Source organism: Haliotis asinina, chromosome 6 (assembly GCF_037392515.1).
Source record: "Haliotis asinina isolate JCU_RB_2024 chromosome 6, JCU_Hal_asi_v2, whole genome shotgun sequence".
Lineage (NCBI taxonomy): Eukaryota > Metazoa > Mollusca > Gastropoda > Lepetellida > Haliotidae > Haliotis > Haliotis asinina.
The window spans coordinates 42,406,513-42,427,742 of NC_090285.1; the positions used below are offsets into that span (position 1 = coordinate 42,406,513).

Consider the following 21,230-nt stretch of genomic DNA (forward strand, 5'->3'; position numbering starts at 1 on the left):
CGGGGGCAGCAGCAACATCAGCCATAGTGGTAGGTTTGAGTGCAGAAAGTCACGTCAGCTACAAACGGAGCACGGAGAGCGAATGCCTCTCCCCGACAGCCAGCCCGGGTGATACTACAGAGGCGCGGACGTCGGAGGAGACACCCTGCATGTTGTGGCTGCTAGCTGCTAGCTCGGGAGCGTGTGTGCTTTCTCGTGCATTTGTATCCGAATAATCACTTCTTAATCGAGGAAAGTTTCTATTTGAACTTCATGACTGGATGCAAAAATCATTTGGCTACATGTCTGTTACAATAACAACACTCACAGGTGAATGGTGAAGCCACACGGGCTATTTTCAGTGAAGCCATCGAGGCAAAAATGTAGACATCGTTCGTTTCAAAAGTACATTTCGAGGCTCTAGACTCAAATTCAATCATTTCAAATGTTGTATGTCGTTTCTCAAGATATCTAACTATGAAGGTAAACCCCAACATAACTCATTACTGCCTCTCAGACGCTAAAACAAGCACCCAAACAAAGGCAATGAAGCACGTTTATCTGACAAGTTCGCCATTTTGCGAGAGAAAACATTCGACACTGTTACTGAACACATGATCTGGGGCACTACATTTACTGTTGAAATTTGCTTTTTGCCTCATAAGTAAGTAGCTAGGATGTTTCTTTCAATGAAACGGTGTTCCAAGACGCGAATCTCGGCACACAAACGGGGCGCGAACCCCAGTATGTAGAGTAAGATGGACATCTATTATACAAGACGCTGTACAGAACGATACCAGCAGTCGATCGTCACAGATTAACTATTTTTGCCTGCCACGACTAACCCGACTTTCTTGACATCACGACAGTATGGGCCGTCATCGTTTTCATATTAATTTTATTCGAAAAACAACATAGGCTGCATGCACGATCTCTATTGGGCGGGCGAAAACTGGATGTTTGGGGCGAGGGGGCGGGCGAAGTAGTGTGTCCTTTCTCGCAGCAGATGCGCACAGAAACAGCGTTCATATGTATCACAAGTACCAAATACTTGCCAGATACTGTAAAGATAACACTCCAACATGAAAACACATGATTGTGTAAACCCACTGAAAATGCGAGGATGCTGTTTGATCGCAATGTCCCTTCCCCACTACCCCGTGTGTATATGTAGCCGAAGTTTGCCTGTGAGCGTTGTCTACGGCCATACTACGTTGAAAACACCGGTTCTCGTCCGATCACCGAAGTTAAGCAGCGTCGGGCCCGGATAGTACTTGGATGGGTGACCGCCTGGGAACACCGGGTGCAGTAGACATTTTCATTTTCTCCTTTTTTATGTATATTTTTTTTTATTTGTTTGTATTTCCACCACAAGGTGCATGTGTATCATTGACATCGGAAAGTCATGATACATTCTATTTCGTTTTGAATGGGCAAACTCCTGCATGCCTGAATATGCTTGTGAACGATTTGTTCTTACACACTTACATACCGAGGACTTTTCAGTTATACTTCTCACCATTTTCCCCCGTCAGTTCACTCGACTACTCATCATCTACTCTGAAGGCATGTATGTTTCATTCGCCACATGAAAGTGTCACTGTACTCCGACAATCAAACATGTCATTTACGATCTTACTTTCGTATATTAAAGGCTGCTTATGTCACATCACAATGTTGTTTGTATCAGGTCTCAGCGCACAACTCTTTGCCTATGCAGATGAGATAATAAGGAAAAGGTAAATCGCATTGAACGCCTGCTATAGGATTCACTGGTTTGCTGTAGGAAAATTACTTTCAAATCTGTGACAGCAAGCCCACAGTGATTCCCTGCTTTCTAAACACACATGGCATGACGATGTGGCTGGGTGGTGAATCAGTCAGCTATTTTATGTTTGCAGTTCTAGCTAGGTCACGCAGACGTACTTTACATGTATTAGACAGTATTTCCGTACCTTTACTTTGACACATAACAGCAGTGTTGCAAGCATTGGGGCGAATGTCAAACGCACACGCCTCACACGACCAAGGGTGCACAACTCTTGTCGCCCTAGTCCTGCATAGGCGAGGTGTGTGTCGGTAAAACACCCGGTGGATGTCAACGTGCTTGTGGAGCTACATGTACACACATAAAAGGAAATCTGTATTGACGATATCTGATATCATCAACACTTTACATGATACATATACAATTTGCATTCTTTGCTTCACATCTTGCTTTGTTTATGTTAAACTTTTGTAGTCTTTGCGTTTATTTTCCTTTGTTTATTTTAGGGTCGGGTATCTGGCTTGAGTGTAATGTGTATGTGGGGTTATGTATTTTGATGGGGCTGGATCTAAGTGAAACAAAACAAGACACACCGGCCTTTAGATGGGGTAGGGTTTGGAACGCCCTCTATCATATCAATGTAGGAACATACTTATCAAATCCTTCTTTGCTCAATGCTGTATATGCTTTTGCTCAATGTATATGGTTTTACCGACACCTACCTTGGGCAACGGTTTCTTTGCCTCACCTTTACGGTTAAGGTTCATTTTGTAATTATGATCAGTCTAAGCCATCATTCACACTATACCTGCTATCGCTGACACGCATTCTTTGTTATTTCTATGCTGCTGAAATAAATGGCATTGTTTTGTTATCAGTGTTTTCAAGTTTTCTTTTGGGGTATTTGGATGGCCCTGAAAAGGGCCTTTGGACCACAGAAATGTGGAGCGAAGGCGAGACAAAGAGACCTTAGGCCTTCTTTGGCTTGGTGGCCTTCTTCTTGGGGGTCTTGACCTTCTTGGGTTTGGCAGCTGCCTTCTTAGGGGTCTTTGCCTTCTTGGGCTTGGCTGCAGCTTTCACCTTCTTTGGTGACTTGGCGGCCTTCTTAGCGGCTGTCTTTGGCTTCTTGGCAGCAACTGGCTTCTTGACTTTCTTGGGAGATTTGGCAGCCTTCTTTGGCTTGGCAGCAGGCTTAGCCTTCTTGGGTTTTTCGGCTTTCTTCACCTCGCCAAGACGGAAGGACCCAGCAGCTCCAGTTCCCTTTGATTGCTTCAGTGCACCATTCTTGACTCCATTTTTCAAAGCAACCTTGACGCGAGCATTGATGGCGACCTGGTTGTCACCAACTTTGTAGTTGGCCAGGATGTATTTCAGTATAGCCTGTCGGGAAGAGCCACCCCTCTCCTTCAAGGATGAAATAGCTTTCTTGATCATATCCACATAGGTGGGATGTGCGGCAACCTTCTTCGGCTTGGCAGCAGCTTTCTTCTTGGGAGTCTTGACAGCAGCGGGGGCAGCAGCAACATCAGCCATAGTGGTAGGTTTGAGTGCAGAAAGTCACGTCAGCTACAAACGGAGCACGGAGAGCGAATGCCTCTCCCCGACAGCCAGCCCGGGTGATACTACAGAGGCGCGGACGTCGGAGGAGACACCCTGCATGTTGTGGCTGCTAGCTGCTAGCTCGGGAGCGTGTGTGCTTTCTCGTGCATTTGTATCCGAATAATCACTTCTTAATCGAGGAAAGTTTCTATTTGAACTTCATGACTGGATGCAAAAATCATTTGGCTACATGTCTGTTACAATAACAACACTCACAGGTGAATGGTGAAGCCACACGGGCTATTTTCAGTGAAGCCATCGAGGCAAAAATGTAGACATCGTTCGTTTCAAAAGTACATTTCGAGGCTCTAGACTCAAATTCAATCATTTCAAATGTTGTATGTCGTTTCTCAAGATATCTAACTATGAAGGTAAACCCCAACATAACTCATTACTGCCTCTCAGACGCTAAAACAAGCACCCAAACAAAGGCAATGAAGCACGTTTATCTGACAAGTTCGCCATTTTGCGAGAGAAAACATTCGACACTGTTACTGAACACATGATCTGGGGCACTACATTTACTGTTGAAATTTGCTTTTTGCCTCATAAGTAAGTAGCTAGGATGTTTCTTTCAATGAAACGGTGTTCCAAGACGCGAATCTCGGCACACAAACGGGGCGCGAACCCCAGTATGTAGAGTAAGATGGACATCTATTATACAAGACGCTGTACAGAACGATACCAGCAGTCGATCGTCACAGATTAACTATTTTTGCCTGCCACGACTAACCCGACTTTCTTGACATCACGACAGTATGGGCCGTCATCGTTTTCATATTAATTTTATTCGAAAAACAACATAGGCTGCATGCACGATCTCTATTGGGCGGGCGAAAACTGGATGTTTGGGGCGAGGGGGCGGGCGAAGTAGTGTGTCCTTTCTCGCAGCAGATGCGCACAGAAACAGCGTTCATATGTATCACAAGTACCAAATACTTGCCAGATACTGTAAAGATAACACTCCAACATGAAAACACATGATTGTGTAAACCCACTGAAAATGCGAGGATGCTGTTTGATCGCAATGTCCCTTCCCCACTACCCCGTGTGTATATGTAGCCGAAGTTTGCCTGTGAGCGTTGTCTACGGCCATACTACGTTGAAAACACCGGTTCTCGTCCGATCACCGAAGTTAAGCAGCGTCGGGCCCGGATAGTACTTGGATGGGTGACCGCCTGGGAACACCGGGTGCAGTAGACATTTTCATTTTCTCCTTTTTTATGTATATTTTTTTTTATTTGTTTGTATTTCCACCACAAGGTGCATGTGTATCATTGACATCGGAAAGTCATGATACATTCTATTTCGTTTTGAATGGGCAAACTCCTGCATGCCTGAATATGCTTGTGAACGATTTGTTCTTACACACTTACATACCGAGGACTTTTCAGTTATACTTCTCACCATTTTCCCCCGTCAGTTCACTCGACTACTCATCATCTACTCTGAAGGCATGTATGTTTCATTCGCCACATGAAAGTGTCACTGTACTCCGACAATCAAACATGTCATTTACGATCTTACTTTCGTATATTAAAGGCTGCTTATGTCACATCACAATGTTGTTTGTATCAGGTCTCAGCGCACAACTCTTTGCCTATGCAGATGAGATAATAAGGAAAAGGTAAATCGCATTGAACGCCTGCTATAGGATTCACTGGTTTGCTGTAGGAAAATTACTTTCAAATCTGTGACAGCAAGCCCACAGTGATTCCCTGCTTTCTAAACACACATGGCATGACGATGTGGCTGGGTGGTGAATCAGTCAGCTATTTTATGTTTGCAGTTCTAGCTAGGTCACGCAGACGTACTTTACATGTATTAGACAGTATTTCCGTACCTTTACTTTGACACATAACAGCAGTGTTGCAAGCATTGGGGCGAATGTCAAACGCACACGCCTCACACGACCAAGGGTGCACAACTCTTGTCGCCCTAGTCCTGCATAGGCGAGGTGTGTGTCGGTAAAACACCCGGTGGATGTCAACGTGCTTGTGGAGCTACATGTACACACATAAAAGGAAATCTGTATTGACGATATCTGATATCATCAACACTTTACATGATACATATACAATTTGCATTCTTTGCTTCACATCTTGCTTTGTTTATGTTAAACTTTTGTAGTCTTTGCGTTTATTTTCCTTTGTTTATTTTAGGGTCGGGTATCTGGCTTGAGTGTAATGTGTATGTGGGGTTATGTATTTTGATGGGGCTGGATCTAAGTGAAACAAAACAAGACACACCGGCCTTTAGATGGGGTAGGGTTTGGAACGCCCTCTATCATATCAATGTAGGAACATACTTATCAAATCCTTCTTTGCTCAATGCTGTATATGCTTTTGCTCAATGTATATGGTTTTACCGACACCTACCTTGGGCAACGGTTTCTTTGCCTCACCTTTACGGTTAAGGTTCATTTTGTAATTATGATCAGTCTAAGCCATCATTCACACTATACCTGCTATCGCTGACACGCATTCTTTGTTATTTCTATGCTGCTGAAATAAATGGCATTGTTTTGTTATCAGTGTTTTCAAGTTTTCTTTTGGGGTATTTGGATGGCCCTGAAAAGGGCCTTTGGACCACAGAAATGTGGAGCGAAGGCGAGACAAAGAGACCTTAGGCCTTCTTTGGCTTGGTGGCCTTCTTCTTGGGGGTCTTGACCTTCTTGGGTTTGGCAGCTGCCTTCTTAGGGGTCTTTGCCTTCTTGGGCTTGGCTGCAGCTTTCACCTTCTTTGGTGACTTGGCGGCCTTCTTAGCGGCTGTCTTTGGCTTCTTGGCAGCAACTGGCTTCTTGACTTTCTTGGGAGATTTGGCAGCCTTCTTTGGCTTGGCAGCAGGCTTAGCCTTCTTGGGTTTTTCGGCTTTCTTCACCTCGCCAAGACGGAAGGACCCAGCAGCTCCAGTTCCCTTTGATTGCTTCAGTGCACCATTCTTGACTCCATTTTTCAAAGCAACCTTGACGCGAGCATTGATGGCGACCTGGTTGTCACCAACTTTGTAGTTGGCCAGGATGTATTTCAGTATAGCCTGTCGGGAAGAGCCACCCCTCTCCTTCAAGGATGAAATAGCTTTCTTGATCATATCCACATAGGTGGGATGTGCGGCAACCTTCTTCGGCTTGGCAGCAGCTTTCTTCTTGGGAGTCTTGACAGCAGCGGGGGCAGCAGCAACATCAGCCATAGTGGTAGGTTTGAGTGCAGAAAGTCACGTCAGCTACAAACGGAGCACGGAGAGCGAATGCCTCTCCCCGACAGCCAGCCCGGGTGATACTACAGAGGCGCGGACGTCGGAGGAGACACCCTGCATGTTGTGGCTGCTAGCTGCTAGCTCGGGAGCGTGTGTGCTTTCTCGTGCATTTGTATCCGAATAATCACTTCTTAATCGAGGAAAGTTTCTATTTGAACTTCATGACTGGATGCAAAAATCATTTGGCTACATGTCTGTTACAATAACAACACTCACAGGTGAATGGTGAAGCCACACGGGCTATTTTCAGTGAAGCCATCGAGGCAAAAATGTAGACATCGTTCGTTTCAAAAGTACATTTCGAGGCTCTAGACTCAAATTCAATCATTTCAAATGTTGTATGTCGTTTCTCAAGATATCTAACTATGAAGGTAAACCCCAACATAACTCATTACTGCCTCTCAGACGCTAAAACAAGCACCCAAACAAAGGCAATGAAGCACGTTTATCTGACAAGTTCGCCATTTTGCGAGAGAAAACATTCGACACTGTTACTGAACACATGATCTGGGGCACTACATTTACTGTTGAAATTTGCTTTTTGCCTCATAAGTAAGTAGCTAGGATGTTTCTTTCAATGAAACGGTGTTCCAAGACGCGAATCTCGGCACACAAACGGGGCGCGAACCCCAGTATGTAGAGTAAGATGGACATCTATTATACAAGACGCTGTACAGAACGATACCAGCAGTCGATCGTCACAGATTAACTATTTTTGCCTGCCACGACTAACCCGACTTTCTTGACATCACGACAGTATGGGCCGTCATCGTTTTCATATTAATTTTATTCGAAAAACAACATAGGCTGCATGCACGATCTCTATTGGGCGGGCGAAAACTGGATGTTTGGGGCGAGGGGGCGGGCGAAGTAGTGTGTCCTTTCTCGCAGCAGATGCGCACAGAAACAGCGTTCATATGTATCACAAGTACCAAATACTTGCCAGATACTGTAAAGATAACACTCCAACATGAAAACACATGATTGTGTAAACCCACTGAAAATGCGAGGATGCTGTTTGATCGCAATGTCCCTTCCCCACTACCCCGTGTGTATATGTAGCCGAAGTTTGCCTGTGAGCGTTGTCTACGGCCATACCACGTTGAAAACACCGGTTCTCGTCCGATCACCGAAGTTAAGCAGCGTCGGGCCCGGATAGTACTTGGATGGGTGACCGCCTGGGAACACCGGGTGCAGTAGACATTTTCATTTTCTCCTTTTTTATGTATATTTTTTTTTATTTGTTTGTATTTCCACCACAAGGTGCATGTGTATCATTGACATCGGAAAGTCATGATACATTCTATTTCGTTTTGAATGGGCAAACTCCTGCATGCCTGAATATGCTTGTGAACGATTTGTTCTTACACACTTACATACCGAGGACTTTTCAGTTATACTTCTCACCATTTTCCCCCGTCAGTTCACTCGACTACTCATCATCTACTCTGAAGGCATGTATGTTTCATTCGCCACATGAAAGTGTCACTGTACTCCGACAATCAAACATGTCATTTACGATCTTACTTTCGTATATTAAAGGCTGCTTATGTCACATCACAATGTTGTTTGTATCAGGTCTCAGCGCACAACTCTTTGCCTATGCAGATGAGATAATAAGGAAAAGGTAAATCGCATTGAACGCCTGCTATAGGATTCACTGGTTTGCTGTAGGAAAATTACTTTCAAATCTGTGACAGCAAGCCCACAGTGATTCCCTGCTTTCTAAACACACATGGCATGACGATGCGGCTGGGTGGTGAATCAGTCAGCTATTTTATGTTTGCAGTTCTAGCTAGGTCACGCAGACGTACTTTACATGTATTAGACAGTATTTCCGTACCTTTACTTTGACACATAACAGCAGTGTTGCAAGCATTGGGGCGAATGTCAAACGCACACGCCTCACACGACCAAGGGTGCACAACTCTTGTCGCCCTAGTCCTGCATAGGCGAGGTGTGTGTCGGTAAAACACCCGGTGGATGTCAACGTGCTTGTGGAGCTACATGTACACACATAAAAGGAAATCTGTATTGACGATATCTGATATCATCAACACTTTACATGATACATATACAATTTGCATTCTTTGCTTCACATCTTGCTTTGTTTATGTTAAACTTTTGTAGTCTTTGCGTTTATTTTCCTTTGTTTATTTTAGGGTCGGGTATCTGGCTTGAGTGTAATGTGTATGTGGGGTTATGTATTTTGATGGGGCTGGATCTAAGTGAAACAAAACAAGACACACCGGCCTTTAGATGGGGTAGGGTTTGGAACGCCCTCTATCATATCAATGTAGGAACATACTTATCAAATCCTTCTTTGCTCAATGCTGTATATGCTTTTGCTCAATGTATATGGTTTTACCGACACCTACCTTGGGCAACGGTTTCTTTGCCTCACCTTTACGGTTAAGGTTCATTTTGTAATTATGATCAGTCTAAGCCATCATTCACACTATACCTGCTATCGCTGACACGCATTCTTTGTTATTTCTATGCTGCTGAAATAAATGGCATTGTTTTGTTATCAGTGTTTTCAAGTTTTCTTTTGGGGTATTTGGATGGCCCTGAAAAGGGCCTTTGGACCACAGAAATGTGGAGCGAAGGCGAGACAAAGAGACCTTAGGCCTTCTTTGGCTTGGTGGCCTTCTTCTTGGGGGTCTTGACCTTCTTGGGTTTGGCAGCTGCCTTCTTAGGGGTCTTTGCCTTCTTGGGCTTGGCTGCAGCTTTCACCTTCTTTGGTGACTTGGCGGCCTTCTTAGCGGCTGTCTTTGGCTTCTTGGCAGCAACTGGCTTCTTGACTTTCTTGGGAGATTTGGCAGCCTTCTTTGGCTTGGCAGCAGGCTTAGCCTTCTTGGGTTTTTCGGCTTTCTTCACCTCGCCAAGACGGAAGGACCCAGCAGCTCCAGTTCCCTTTGATTGCTTCAGTGCACCATTCTTGACTCCATTTTTCAAAGCAACCTTGACGCGAGCATTGATGGCGACCTGGTTGTCACCAACTTTGTAGTTGGCCAGGATGTATTTCAGTATAGCCTGTCGGGAAGAGCCACCCCTCTCCTTCAAGGATGAAATAGCTTTCTTGATCATATCCACATAGGTGGGATGTGCGGCAACCTTCTTCGGCTTGGCAGCAGCTTTCTTCTTGGGAGTCTTGACAGCAGCGGGGGCAGCAGCAACATCAGCCATAGTGGTAGGTTTGAGTGCAGAAAGTCACGTCAGCTACAAACGGAGCACGGAGAGCGAATGCCTCTCCCCGTTCGTTCGTTAGTTTAGTGCTTTTGAGGTCGCCTTCGCCGGTTGGCATGTCGGCAGACCTATCCCTCCTTGGGATGCGTGGGGTGTCCCTCTTTGGGACGCATGGTTGCGGACGTGGTTGTGGCTGCCAAGGGCTGGGGGTGTCCCACTTTGGGACGCATGGGCCGTTGCTGGTGTCGGTGCTTGATGGGGGAGTGGGGTACACAGTGGCCTGTGTAATGGGTTTTTTTTTTTTTTTTTTTTTTTTTTTTTTTTTTTTTTTTTTTTTCGTACGGGAGTAGACACGGCCACTCCCCTCGCTATTTGCTGGGGAGTAGACACGGCTACTCCCCGACTTCACCCTGGGAGTGGGCACGGCCATTCCCCTCGCTATCTACTGGGGAGTAGGCACGGCTACTCTCCGACTTCACCCTGGGAGTGGGCACGGCCACTCCCCTCGCTATCTGTTGGGGAGTAGACACGGCCACTCCCCGACTTCATCCTGGGAATGGGCACGGCCACTCCCCTCGCTATGTGTTGGGGAGTAGACACGGCCACTCCCCGACTTCATCCTGGGAGTGGGCACGGCCACTCCTTGGCTATCTGCTGGGGAGTAGACACGGCCACTCTCCGGCTTGACCCTGAGAGCGGGCACGGCCACTCCCTTAGCTCTCTGCCGGGGAGTGGACGCAGCCACTCCCTCCCATACCTGCTTCTGGAGCGGATATGGCCTCTCCATTGTGGTTACCTATGCTTACCTTGTTCTGTTTTTGTCCCTCCTTGGGACGCATGTGGTTGTTAATTGCCGACACACGTGCAATGGTCCCAGACTATGGTGGGGAGTTTCAAACCATGGTGCGGTTGGGTTGAGACCTTGGGGATGGGAGCTTGGGTGCAATAATATCCCTGTGTCTGTAACAAACCGGAGGACTGGCTGATTGATATAATTTCTCTATATATACTGACATAGTTCACTGTCCAGAAGAAAGTTTGCTAGTGGCTTATACATTGAATGGTGCTCCGTGTGAGCCAGCAACTGCTTTGCTGTCAACGTATCTAGTTTGGTTTCTTCTTTAAGTGTCTGCCTGATCGTGTCAAATCGTAGGCAGTCCAGCATGATATGAGGGACGGTGGCCTTGGTGTGGCATGTTTGACAGTCTTTGTATGAGGTTTTGGTGGTACCTAGCCTCAGGCGTGTGATCATAATATCCACTCGCCTGTTTTGTGAGGGGCCTGGTAGCTTCCCTTTCACACTGGGGCGGAGTTGATGTAACCATCTGCCTTTGTCTGAGGTGTCCCATAGCCTCTGCCACTTGCTAGTGATTGAATTCTGGATCATACTTCGGATTTCGCTTTTTGAATAGGGATGTTCCAGTGACACATTCAATTCTAGCGCCTGTCTGGCTAGTTTGTCCGCTCTCTCATTGCCGGGTATACCAACGTGAGATGGTATCCAGCACAGCGTGACCTCCTTCTCATTTTCCTGTCTTAGTTTCTGAATGAGAACCAGGATCTCATGGATGGTGTCGGGTCTACTACTGGAGTGCTTGGTTGCCAGTGACTGTATTGCACTGAGTGAGTCTGAGAGGATAACCACTCTTTTCTCATGTAGGTTGCGACAATACCTAAGTGCATGGTGTATGGCTTCCAGCTCTGCAGTGTAGACCGATTGACCGTCCGGCAGGCGTGCCGAGATTGTGTGGTTGGAGGTGGCTGTGTGGATGAGGATACCGTAGGCGGTTCTGTTTCTCACGGGATCTTTTGATCCGTCAGTATATATGTGCGCCGAGTCCTCGTAAACCGTGTCAATCCTACTGAGCGCTCTGACACGTAGTAGCATTGGATTCTCACTTTTAGGCGGTTCATTTGTGAGAGTGGTGTCGACATTTGGAGACCGGAGTCTCCATGGAGGACATTGCACTGTCATTGGTTGGGTTGGAGGTTCTACCTGGTCGCATCCATGCTCTCGCCTTAGCTGGATGACCCTGAGCCCACCTGGCGTTGTGTTGGGTCTCTTTTTAAGCCACGCTTTGGTTCTACCAGAGTAGAGTTTCTCCTCCCACAACCTAGTGACGAGTGGATTGGAGCAGCGACTCCAATAGTTCAATGTCAGTTTCTCTCGCCTGAGATGGAGTGGTAGCTCCCCAGTTTCCACTAATAGGGCCTGGTGGGAGGTACAGGTCGCCGCGCCTGTGACCAGTTTAAGAGCTTGGTATTGAATGTTTTCAAGCCGGCTCAGAGCCGATTGGGAAGCACTGTGGTAGGCTTCGCACCCATAGTCTATTTTACTCCTGATTAGGGACTTATAGAGGGTCAAGAGTGTTTCACTATTCGCTCCCCATGAGCTGCCGGATACAGCTCTCATAGCGTTGAGGTCCTTCTGACAACTCTGGGTGATATTGTCTATATGTTTGGCCCAGGTGAGATGTTGATCGAAGGTTACCCCGAGAAACTTGGCTGATTTCTCAAATTTGACCTCTTTGCCCTTGAGTTTTAGACAGGGTGTGTGGCTTACACGGCAACCCTTACGCTTGAAAACCACTCCTACTGTTTTCTCAGGCGAGATAGTGAAACCCCATTTGTCGCACCATTGTTCCACCCCATCGAGAGCTTCCCTGAGTTGAGCCTGGATCTTGGATAGCTCTCGATGTCTGACCCATACAGCCCCGTCATCGGCGAACTTAGAGGTGTTGGTGTAACTGTCCCGTGGGACGTGTTCAAATAGGTCGTCAATCATGATATTGAATAGCGTGGGACTGATAATGCTTCCTTGCGGTGTGCCATTATCTAACCTGTGTCGCTCAGACAGGTGGTCCCCGAGGAGGACTGATATCGACCTTTCTTGCAAGAAACTTTGAACATAATTTGCCATTTTCCCTCGTACACCAACATTCTCTAGTTTAAGGAGGAGTCCATCGTGCCATACCATGTCAAATGCTTTGCTGAAGTCTAGGAAGACAGCAGCTAGGTACTCTTTCTTGACTTGGGCTAATCTTATATCACTTTCCAGTCGGAAAATGTGGTCAAGACATGAGCGGTTTGATCTAAACCCGCTTTGGTCATGAGATAGGTGTCCGTTTGTTTCAAGGTGATGCTTTAGGCGTATATTCACCATTGCCTCCATACTCTTGCACAGATTTGATGTTAGGGATATTGGGCGATATGAGTTGGCGGACGCCTTCTCCTTTCCTGGTTTGAGCAGAGGTATGACTGCCGCATGTTTCCATGCTGCAGGTACCTCCCCCCTATCCCATATCAGATTGTACAATTGTACGACGACTTTGGCTACGCTGTCAGGCAACCTTTTTAGCATCTCATAGCTGACCATGTCCTCTCCGGGACTAGTACCTTTTTTGTGGTGTATGGCAGTTCTGAACTCCTCCACACTGAAGCATTGATTATAGGCATGCTGTTCGCCTGGGGGCTGTTTGGGCCGTTGCGGTGGCTTCTCTGACTTTGTAAACTCTTCAGAGAAGTTGTTGCTGCTACTGACAGAGGCAAAGTGGGTGGCTAAGATACTGGCTTTTTCCGGTATGGAAGTAGCCCCTGTTATCTTGGGATTGCAAGCGGACTTGCGTTTCCCTCTGATAGCATGTATCTTTTGCCAGACCTGTTTACTGTTTGTTTTGTGGTTGAGCGATCCACAGAACTTTTGCCATGAGTCAGCTCTGGCCTGATCAATGAGATCTTTAACTTTTTTCCTGGCTTCTCGGACTTGTCCTACGGCAGATTTGTCCCTTTGTAACCTGTTTAGAGCCTTTTTCCTAATGCGTCTAGCTTTGGCTATTTCCTCATTCCACCATGGGACGGCACGGGAGCCGTGTTTTGGCTGGGTGAGAGGTATTGAAGCCCGGGCCGCTTTGTATATAGCTGACGTTAGGTTGAGGCTGAAGGTTTCGATATCATCAGAGATGATTTCAGACGGGTCCAATTTATTGCATTCCGTACTGAATAGGGACCAATCTGCTTTGGAGAAGTTCCACCGCTCTCTAGGATTTATGTGGTGGTCGCATAGAGGAGGTGTGCCAAGGTGTGTGATGCACGGATAGTGATCACTTCCCATACTGTCATCATGGACCTGCCATTGGCAATCGTGGGCTAGGTCGTTTGTGGCAATAGCAAGATCTAGGCCTGTCCATCCGCCCCTGATGGGACAATGTCTAGTTGGAGAGCCGTCATTCAGAATTATGAGTCCTCGTGACTCCACCCAGTCCTCCACCATCCTGCCGAAGCAGTCTGAGTGTTTGGCTCCTTCGTCCCACAGCGGGCTGTGGGCGTTGAAGTCGCCGAGGATTAGGCCTGAATGCCCGACCAGGTCCATGAGTTTGTTAAGCTCGTGGATGTTGGTGGGTTCGGCAGTCCTGTGATAGACATTTGCGATTTTGATTTCTTTGCTATTTGCCAACGTGACTGAGATGACTTGGGTTTCAAGGCTTCCCACCTCTGATACGACCATACTGGATGTACAATTGTCGGCGACAAAAGTAACCAGTCCACCACCTGTCCGCCCCGTTCTATCTTTGCGGTATTGTATGAAGCCAGGCATGTTAAAGTTTGTTCTCTTCCCCAGTTTCGCTTCTTGAATTAGAATAACGTGGGGTGTCAGTGCCTTTTGCTGAACTAGGGCTTTGAGTTCGTGGCCGTTTGACCTCAGGCCGTTGGCATTCCATTGCAGTATTTTTAGGTACATGATGACAGTATTTGCCCAAGCTTTTTAATTGAGATTGTTAATCTGCTGTTTGAGATAGGTTGCAGATTGCCCGTAGGACAGCAGTTTGGTGGCCAGTTCCCATAGAATAATGAGATTTGACCCCTCATTGCTGTCCTGTCGTGTGCCTAGTTTGAGTAAGGCGGCACAAACGAATTCAACCAGTGTGTCTGGGATTGTCTGGTTGTGGGCTGCTTGGGTGCTGTCTGTACCTGGTCCAGCATGCCTAACGCCGTTTTGTGTGGTCTCAACGGTGTTGGGAGCCACTTTTGTTTGGCCTTTTTTGCCCCGTTTGCCTCTTGGCCTTCTCCGCTTGGGTTTGGTTTTACCCTCACCCTTGACACTGGTTGCCGCAGTGTCGTTTCGATTCTGTGGCTTGGCGGTTGACTTATCCTCATTTCCCGCCTTACCGCTTCCCTTAGCCGCTTGTGCGTGCTTTTTTTGTAAAGTCTCCGTGTTTAGACTTTTTCTTTTAGTCTGCCTGCTCCTGCAGAAGTTCGAGAGGGCTGAGTGCCCTTGAACTTTGCAGTTCCTGCAATAGGGTGAGCAGTTGCCCTTGCAGACACTCTCTGGCTTGGAGCATGTCCTGCATTTTGCCTCGCTGCGACAATTTGCTTTCACATGTCCATAGCAGAGGCACTTCACGCACTGCTTGGGTCGCTTGAGGTAGGGTAGTGTTGCCACTACCTTACCTGCCACTCTGATCGTGTCTGGCACCTGTGTGCCTATTATGGTGAGTATTACTACTCTGGTGTTTTGCCCTTGGCTTTTAATCCTATACATGTCGCTGATAATAGGATCGCGCTGGGTTGGGTCGATTAGCTGCTGGTCGCTAATCTTCTTGTCTAGATGCACCGCGCATCTGGCGTGAGAGACCCACCCTGGCACTTTCCATATTACCGTTTCGCCAAGGATTTTGTTGGGGAGGCGTAAGGATTCATTTACGTTGTTGCCGCTGACAACGTATCCCCTGTTTGCTTTATTTATTTTGTGGATGGAGATGGACTTGCTAAGCTCCTCCTTAAGGGCTTGGGCTGTGACCCTGCTGGTGAGGGTGAGGTTGTAGTCTTTACAGTAGACTAGCCTCTCCCACGCCAGCTGTTTTGGAGGGTTAACCTTAGCCGGGGCTTTGGTTTGTTTAGCAGTGTCCTTGGATCTCTTAGAGTTCCTGATCCAAAGCTCATTTATCTGTTCCCTTTCCGACAAGCTGAGCCCGCTGAAACTGATTCCCCCTTCAGGCAATTTCATCGCGGCTTGCGCGTATGAGAAGTTTGCCGTTGCAAACTTTCTCTTTTTAGGGTTCTCAGTTTCTGGGCTGAAGTGCAGCTTTGTCTTCCCGGGACGGAGCTGGGCAAGTTCTCCGTTTTCCAGAGTAGAGCTGTCTCTTATGGGGTTGGGCATTCCCCTCTGAGGGCTGGGCATTCCCTCGGTTTCGGACTCAGAGTCCATTTCTATATTTGGTGGGGTAGTCACGGCTACCCCTATGCGTGTATGTTGGCCCCGAGAGCTGGGCGGGCTCTCGGGCTCGATCCCCGTGGGAGTCGAGTCCTGGCCAGGGGGCGGCATATCCCCATTTAGGCCAGTTGCCTCTCCGGGAGCAGACACGGCTGCTTCCCCCGTTTTGTTGGGAATAGTCACGGCTATTCCCTTTTTGTAACAGCGAGCTCCCCCTCGCTTCTTCTCCCTTCTTTTCTCTCTTTGGGGAGCAGACACGGCCACTCCCCTGCGTTTTGGGGTGGTCACGGCCACTCCCTTCTTATTTGGGGTGGACACGGCCATCCCCTTCCTCTCCTTGCAGGGAGTGTACACGGCCACTCCCTCCTTGTCACCATAGGGAGTGGACACGGCCACTTCCTTTCCTTCACTATTGGGGACGGACACGGCCGTCCCCCTCTTCCTCTCTTTGGGAGTGGACACGGCCACTCCCCCCGTTACACAAAAGGCAGTGGACACGGCCACTTCCTTAGCCTCACCGTGGGGGACGGACACGGCCGTCCCCCTCTTCCTCTCTTTGGGAGTGGACACGGCCACTCCCCCCGTTACACAAAAGGCAGTGGACACGGCCACTTCCTTAGCCTCACCGTGGGGGACGGACACGGCCGTCCCCCTCTTCCTCTCTTTGGGAGTGGACACGGCCACTCCCTTCGTTACCCCGTAGGGAGCGGACACGGCCGCTCCCTTAGCCTCGCCATTGGGGACGGACACGTCCGTCCCCTTTTCCCTCTCTTTGGGAGTGGACACGGCCACTCCCTTCCTCTCCTTCGCTTTATCATGTTTCCTGCTGTGGACCTGGGCGGTCACTAAGAAGGTGTTCCCTTCCATTTCTGGTCGGGAACAGTCCCTGTGAGATCCTCACAGCGACTTGCCTTCTTGGTTTTTTCCTTCTGCTTTCCTCCGAGGTCCTTCTAGCTTCGCAGCTGAGCTGCAGATGACCTCTCCCCGACAGCCAGCCCGGGTGATACTACAGAGGCGCGGACGTCGGAGGAGACACCCTGCATGTTGTGGCTGCTAGCTGCTAGCTCGGGAGCGTGTGTGCTTTCTCGTGCATTTGTATCCGAATAATCACTTCTTAATCGAGGAAAGTTTCTATTTGAACTTCATGACTGGATGCAAAAATCATTTGGCTACATGTCTGTTACAATAACAACACTCACAGGTGAATGGTGAAGCCACACGGGCTATTTTCAGTGAAGCCATCGAGGCAAAAATGTAGACATCGTTCGTTTCAAAAGTACATTTCGAGGCTCTAGACTCAAATTCAATCATTTCAAATGTTGTATGTCGTTTCTCAAGATATCTAACTATGAAGGTAAACCCCAACATAACTCATTACTGCCTCTCAGACGCTAAAACAAGCACCCAAACAAAGGCAATGAAGCACGTTTATCTGACAAGTTCGCCATTTTGCGAGAGAAAACATTCGACACTGTTACTGAACACATGATCTGGGGCACTACATTTACTGTTGAAATTTGCTTTTTGCCTCATAAGTAAGTAGCTAGGATGTTTCTTTCAATGAAACGGTGTTCCAAGACGCGAATCTCGGCACACAAACGGGGCGCGAACCCCAGTATGTAGAGTAAGATGGACATCTATTATACAAGACGCTGTACAGAACGATACCAGCAGTCGATCGTCACAGATTAACTATTTTTGCCTGCCACGACTAACCCGACTTTCTTGACATCACGACAGTATGGGCCGTCATCGTTTTCATATTAATTTTATTCGAAAAACAACATAGGCTGCATGCACGATCTCTATTGGGCGGGCGAAAACTGGATGTTTGGGGCGAGGGGGCGGGCGAAGTAGTGTGTCCTTTCTCGCAGCAGATGCGCACAGAAACAGCGTTCATATGTATCACAAGTACCAAATACTTGCCAGATACTGTAAAGATAACACTCCAACATGAAAACACATGATTGTGTAAACCCACTGAAAATGCGAGGATGCTGTTTGATCGCAATGTCCCTTCCCCACTACCCCGTGTGTATATGTAGCCGAAGTTTGCCTGTGAGCGTTGTCTACGGCCATACCACGTTGAAAACACCGGTTCTCGTCCGATCACCGAAGTTAAGCAGCGTCGGGCCCGGATAGTACTTGGATGGGTGACCGCCTGGGAACACCGGGTGCAGTAGACATTTTCATTTTCTCCTTTTTTATGTATATTTTTTTTTATTTGTTTGTATTTCCACCACAAGGTGCATGTGTATCATTGACATCGGAAAGTCATGATACATTCTATTTCGTTTTGAATGGGCAAACTCCTGCATGCCTGAATATGCTTGTGAACGATTTGTTCTTACACACTTACATACCGAGGACTTTTCAGTTATACTTCTCACCATTTTCCCCCGTCAGTTCACTCGACTACTCATCATCTACTCTGAAGGCATGTATGTTTCATTCGCCACATGAAAGTGTCACTGTACTCCGACAATCAAACATGTCATTTACGATCTTACTTTCGTATATTAAAGGCTGCTTATGTCACATCACAATGTTGTTTGTATCAGGTCTCAGCGCACAACTCTTTGCCTATGCAGATGAGATAATAAGGAAAAGGTAAATCGCATTGAACGCCTGCTATAGGATTCACTGGTTTGCTGTAGGAAAATTACTTTCAAATCTGTGACAGCAAGCCCACAGTGATTCCCTGCTTTCTAAACACACATGGCATGACGATGCGGCTGGGTGGTGAATCAGTCAGCTATTTTATGTTTGCAGTTCTAGCTAGGTCACGCAGACGTACTTTACATGTATTAGACAGTATTTCCGTACCTTTACTTTGACACATAACAGCAGTGTTGCAAGCATTGGGGCGAATGTCAAACGCACACGCCTCACACGACCAAGGGTGCACAACTCTTGTCGCCCTAGTCCTGCATAGGCGAGGTGTGTGTCGGTAAAACACCCGGTGGATGTCAACGTGCTTGTGGAGCTACATGTACACACATAAAAGGAAATCTGTATTGACGATATCTGATATCATCAACACTTTACATGATACATATACAATTTGCATTCTTTGCTTCACATCTTGCTTTGTTTATGTTAAACTTTTGTAGTCTTTGCGTTTATTTTCCTTTGTTTATTTTAGGGTCGGGTATCTGGCTTGAGTGTAATGTGTATGTGGGGTTATGTATTTTGATGGGGCTGGATCTAAGTGAAACAAAACAAGACACACCGGCCTTTAGATGGGGTAGGGTTTGGAACGCCCTCTATCATATCAATGTAGGAACATACTTATCAAATCCTTCTTTGCTCAATGCTGTATATGCTTTTGCTCAATGTATATGGTTTTACCGACACCTACCTTGGGCAACGGTTTCTTTGCCTCACCTTTACGGTTAAGGCTCATTTTGTAATTATGATCAGTCTAAGCCATCATTCACACTATACCTGCTATCGCTGACACGCATTCTTTGTTATTTCTATGCTGCTGAAATAAATGGCATTGTTTTGTTATCAGTGTTTTCAAGTTTTCTTTTGGGGTATTTGGATGGCCCTGAAAAGGGCCTTTGGACCACAGAAATGTGGAGCGAAGGCGAGACAAAGAGACCTTAGGCCTTCTTTGGCTTGGTGGCCTTCTTCTTGGGGGTCTTGACCTTCTTGGGTTTGGCAGCTGCCTTCTTAGGGGTCTTTGCCTTCTTGGGCTTGGCTGCAGCTTTCACCTTCTTTGGTGACTTGGCGGCCTTCTTAGCGGCTGTCTTTGGCTTCTTGGCAGCAACTGGCTTCTTGACTTTCTTGGGAGATTTGGCAGCCTTCTTTGGCTTGGCAGCAGGCTTAGCCTTCTTGGGTTTTTCGGCTTTCTTCACCTCGCCAAGACGGAAGGACCCAGCAGCTCCAGTTCCCTTTGATTGCTTCAGTGCACCATTCTTGACTCCATTTTTCAAAGCAACCTTGACGCGAGCATTGATGGCGACCTGGTTGTCACCAACTTTGTAGTTGGCCAGGATGTATTTCAGTATAGCCTGTCGGGAAGAGCCACCCCTCTCCTTCAAGGATGAAATAGCTTTCTTGATCATATCCACATAGGTGGGATGTGCGGCAACCTTCTTCGGCTTGGCAGCAGCTTTCTTCTTGGGAGTCTTGACAGCAGCGGGGGCAGCAGCAACATCAGCCATAGTGGTAGGTTTGAGTGCAGAAAGTCACGTCAGCTACAAACGGAGCACGGAGAGCGAATGCCTCTCCCCGACAGCCAGCCCGGGTGATACTACAGAGGCGCGGACGTCGGAGGAGACACCCTGCATGTTGTGGCTGCTAGCTGCTAGCTCGGGAGCGTGTGTGCTTTCTCGTGCATTTGTATCCGAATAATCACTTCTTAATCGAGGAAAGTTTCTATTTGAACTTCATGACTGGATGCAAAAATCATTTGGCTACATGTCTGTTACAATAACAACACTCACAGGTGAATGGTGAAGCCACACGGGCTATTTTCAGTGAAGCCATCGAGGCAAAAATGTAGACATCGTTCGTTTCAAAAGTACATTTCGAGGCTCTAGACTCAAATTCAATCATTTCAAATGTTGTATGTCGTTTCTCAAGATATCTAACTATGAAGGTAAACCCCAACATAACTCATTACTGCCTCTCAGACGCTAAAACAAGCACCCAAACAAAGGCAATGAAGCACGTTTATCTGACAAGTTCGCCATTTTGCGAGAGAAAACATTCGACACTGTTACTGAACACATGATCTGGGGCACTACATTTACTGTTGAAATTTGCTTTTTGCCTCATAAGTAAGTAGCTAGGATGTTTCTTTCAATGAAACGGTGTTCCAAGACGCGAATCTCGGCACACAAACGGGGCGCGAACCCCAGTATGTAGAGTAAGATGGACATCTATTATACAAGACGCTGTACAGAACGATACCAGCAGTCGATCGTCACAGATTAACTATTTTTGCCTGCCACGACTAACCCGACTTTCTTGACATCACGACAGTATGGGCCGTCATCGTTTTCATATTAATTTTATTCGAAAAACAACATAGGCTGCATGCACGATCTCTATTGGGCGGGCGAAAACTGGATGTTTGGGGCGAGGGGGCGGGCGAAGTAGTGTGTCCTTTCTCGCAGCAGATGCGCACAGAAACAGCGTTCATATGTATCACAAGTACCAAATACTTGCCAGATACTGTAGAGATAACACTCCAACATGAAAACACATGATTGTGTA

General features: G+C 47.2%; 4 non-coding genes across 4 annotated transcripts; all 4 read left to right on the top strand.

The window, feature by feature from the left end:
• The first annotated feature begins 1,175 nt into the window (after window positions 1-1,175).
• On the top strand, window positions 1,176-1,294 carry LOC137288318 (5S ribosomal RNA). The gene has a single exon (XR_010957096.1). It is a non-coding gene; the product is annotated as a 5S ribosomal RNA (ribosomal RNA).
• Window positions 1,295-4,430: 3,136 nt separating this feature from the next.
• On the top strand, window positions 4,431-4,549 carry LOC137288319 (5S ribosomal RNA). The gene has a single exon (XR_010957097.1). It is a non-coding gene; the product is annotated as a 5S ribosomal RNA (ribosomal RNA).
• Window positions 4,550-7,685: 3,136 nt separating this feature from the next.
• On the top strand, window positions 7,686-7,804 carry LOC137288393 (5S ribosomal RNA). Its single transcript, XR_010957166.1, has one exon. It is a non-coding gene; the product is annotated as a 5S ribosomal RNA (ribosomal RNA).
• Window positions 7,805-18,068: 10,264 nt separating this feature from the next.
• Window positions 18,069-18,187, top strand: LOC137288394 (5S ribosomal RNA). Its single transcript, XR_010957167.1, has one exon. It is a non-coding gene; the product is annotated as a 5S ribosomal RNA (ribosomal RNA).
• Window positions 18,188-21,230: the final 3,043 nt, after the last annotated feature.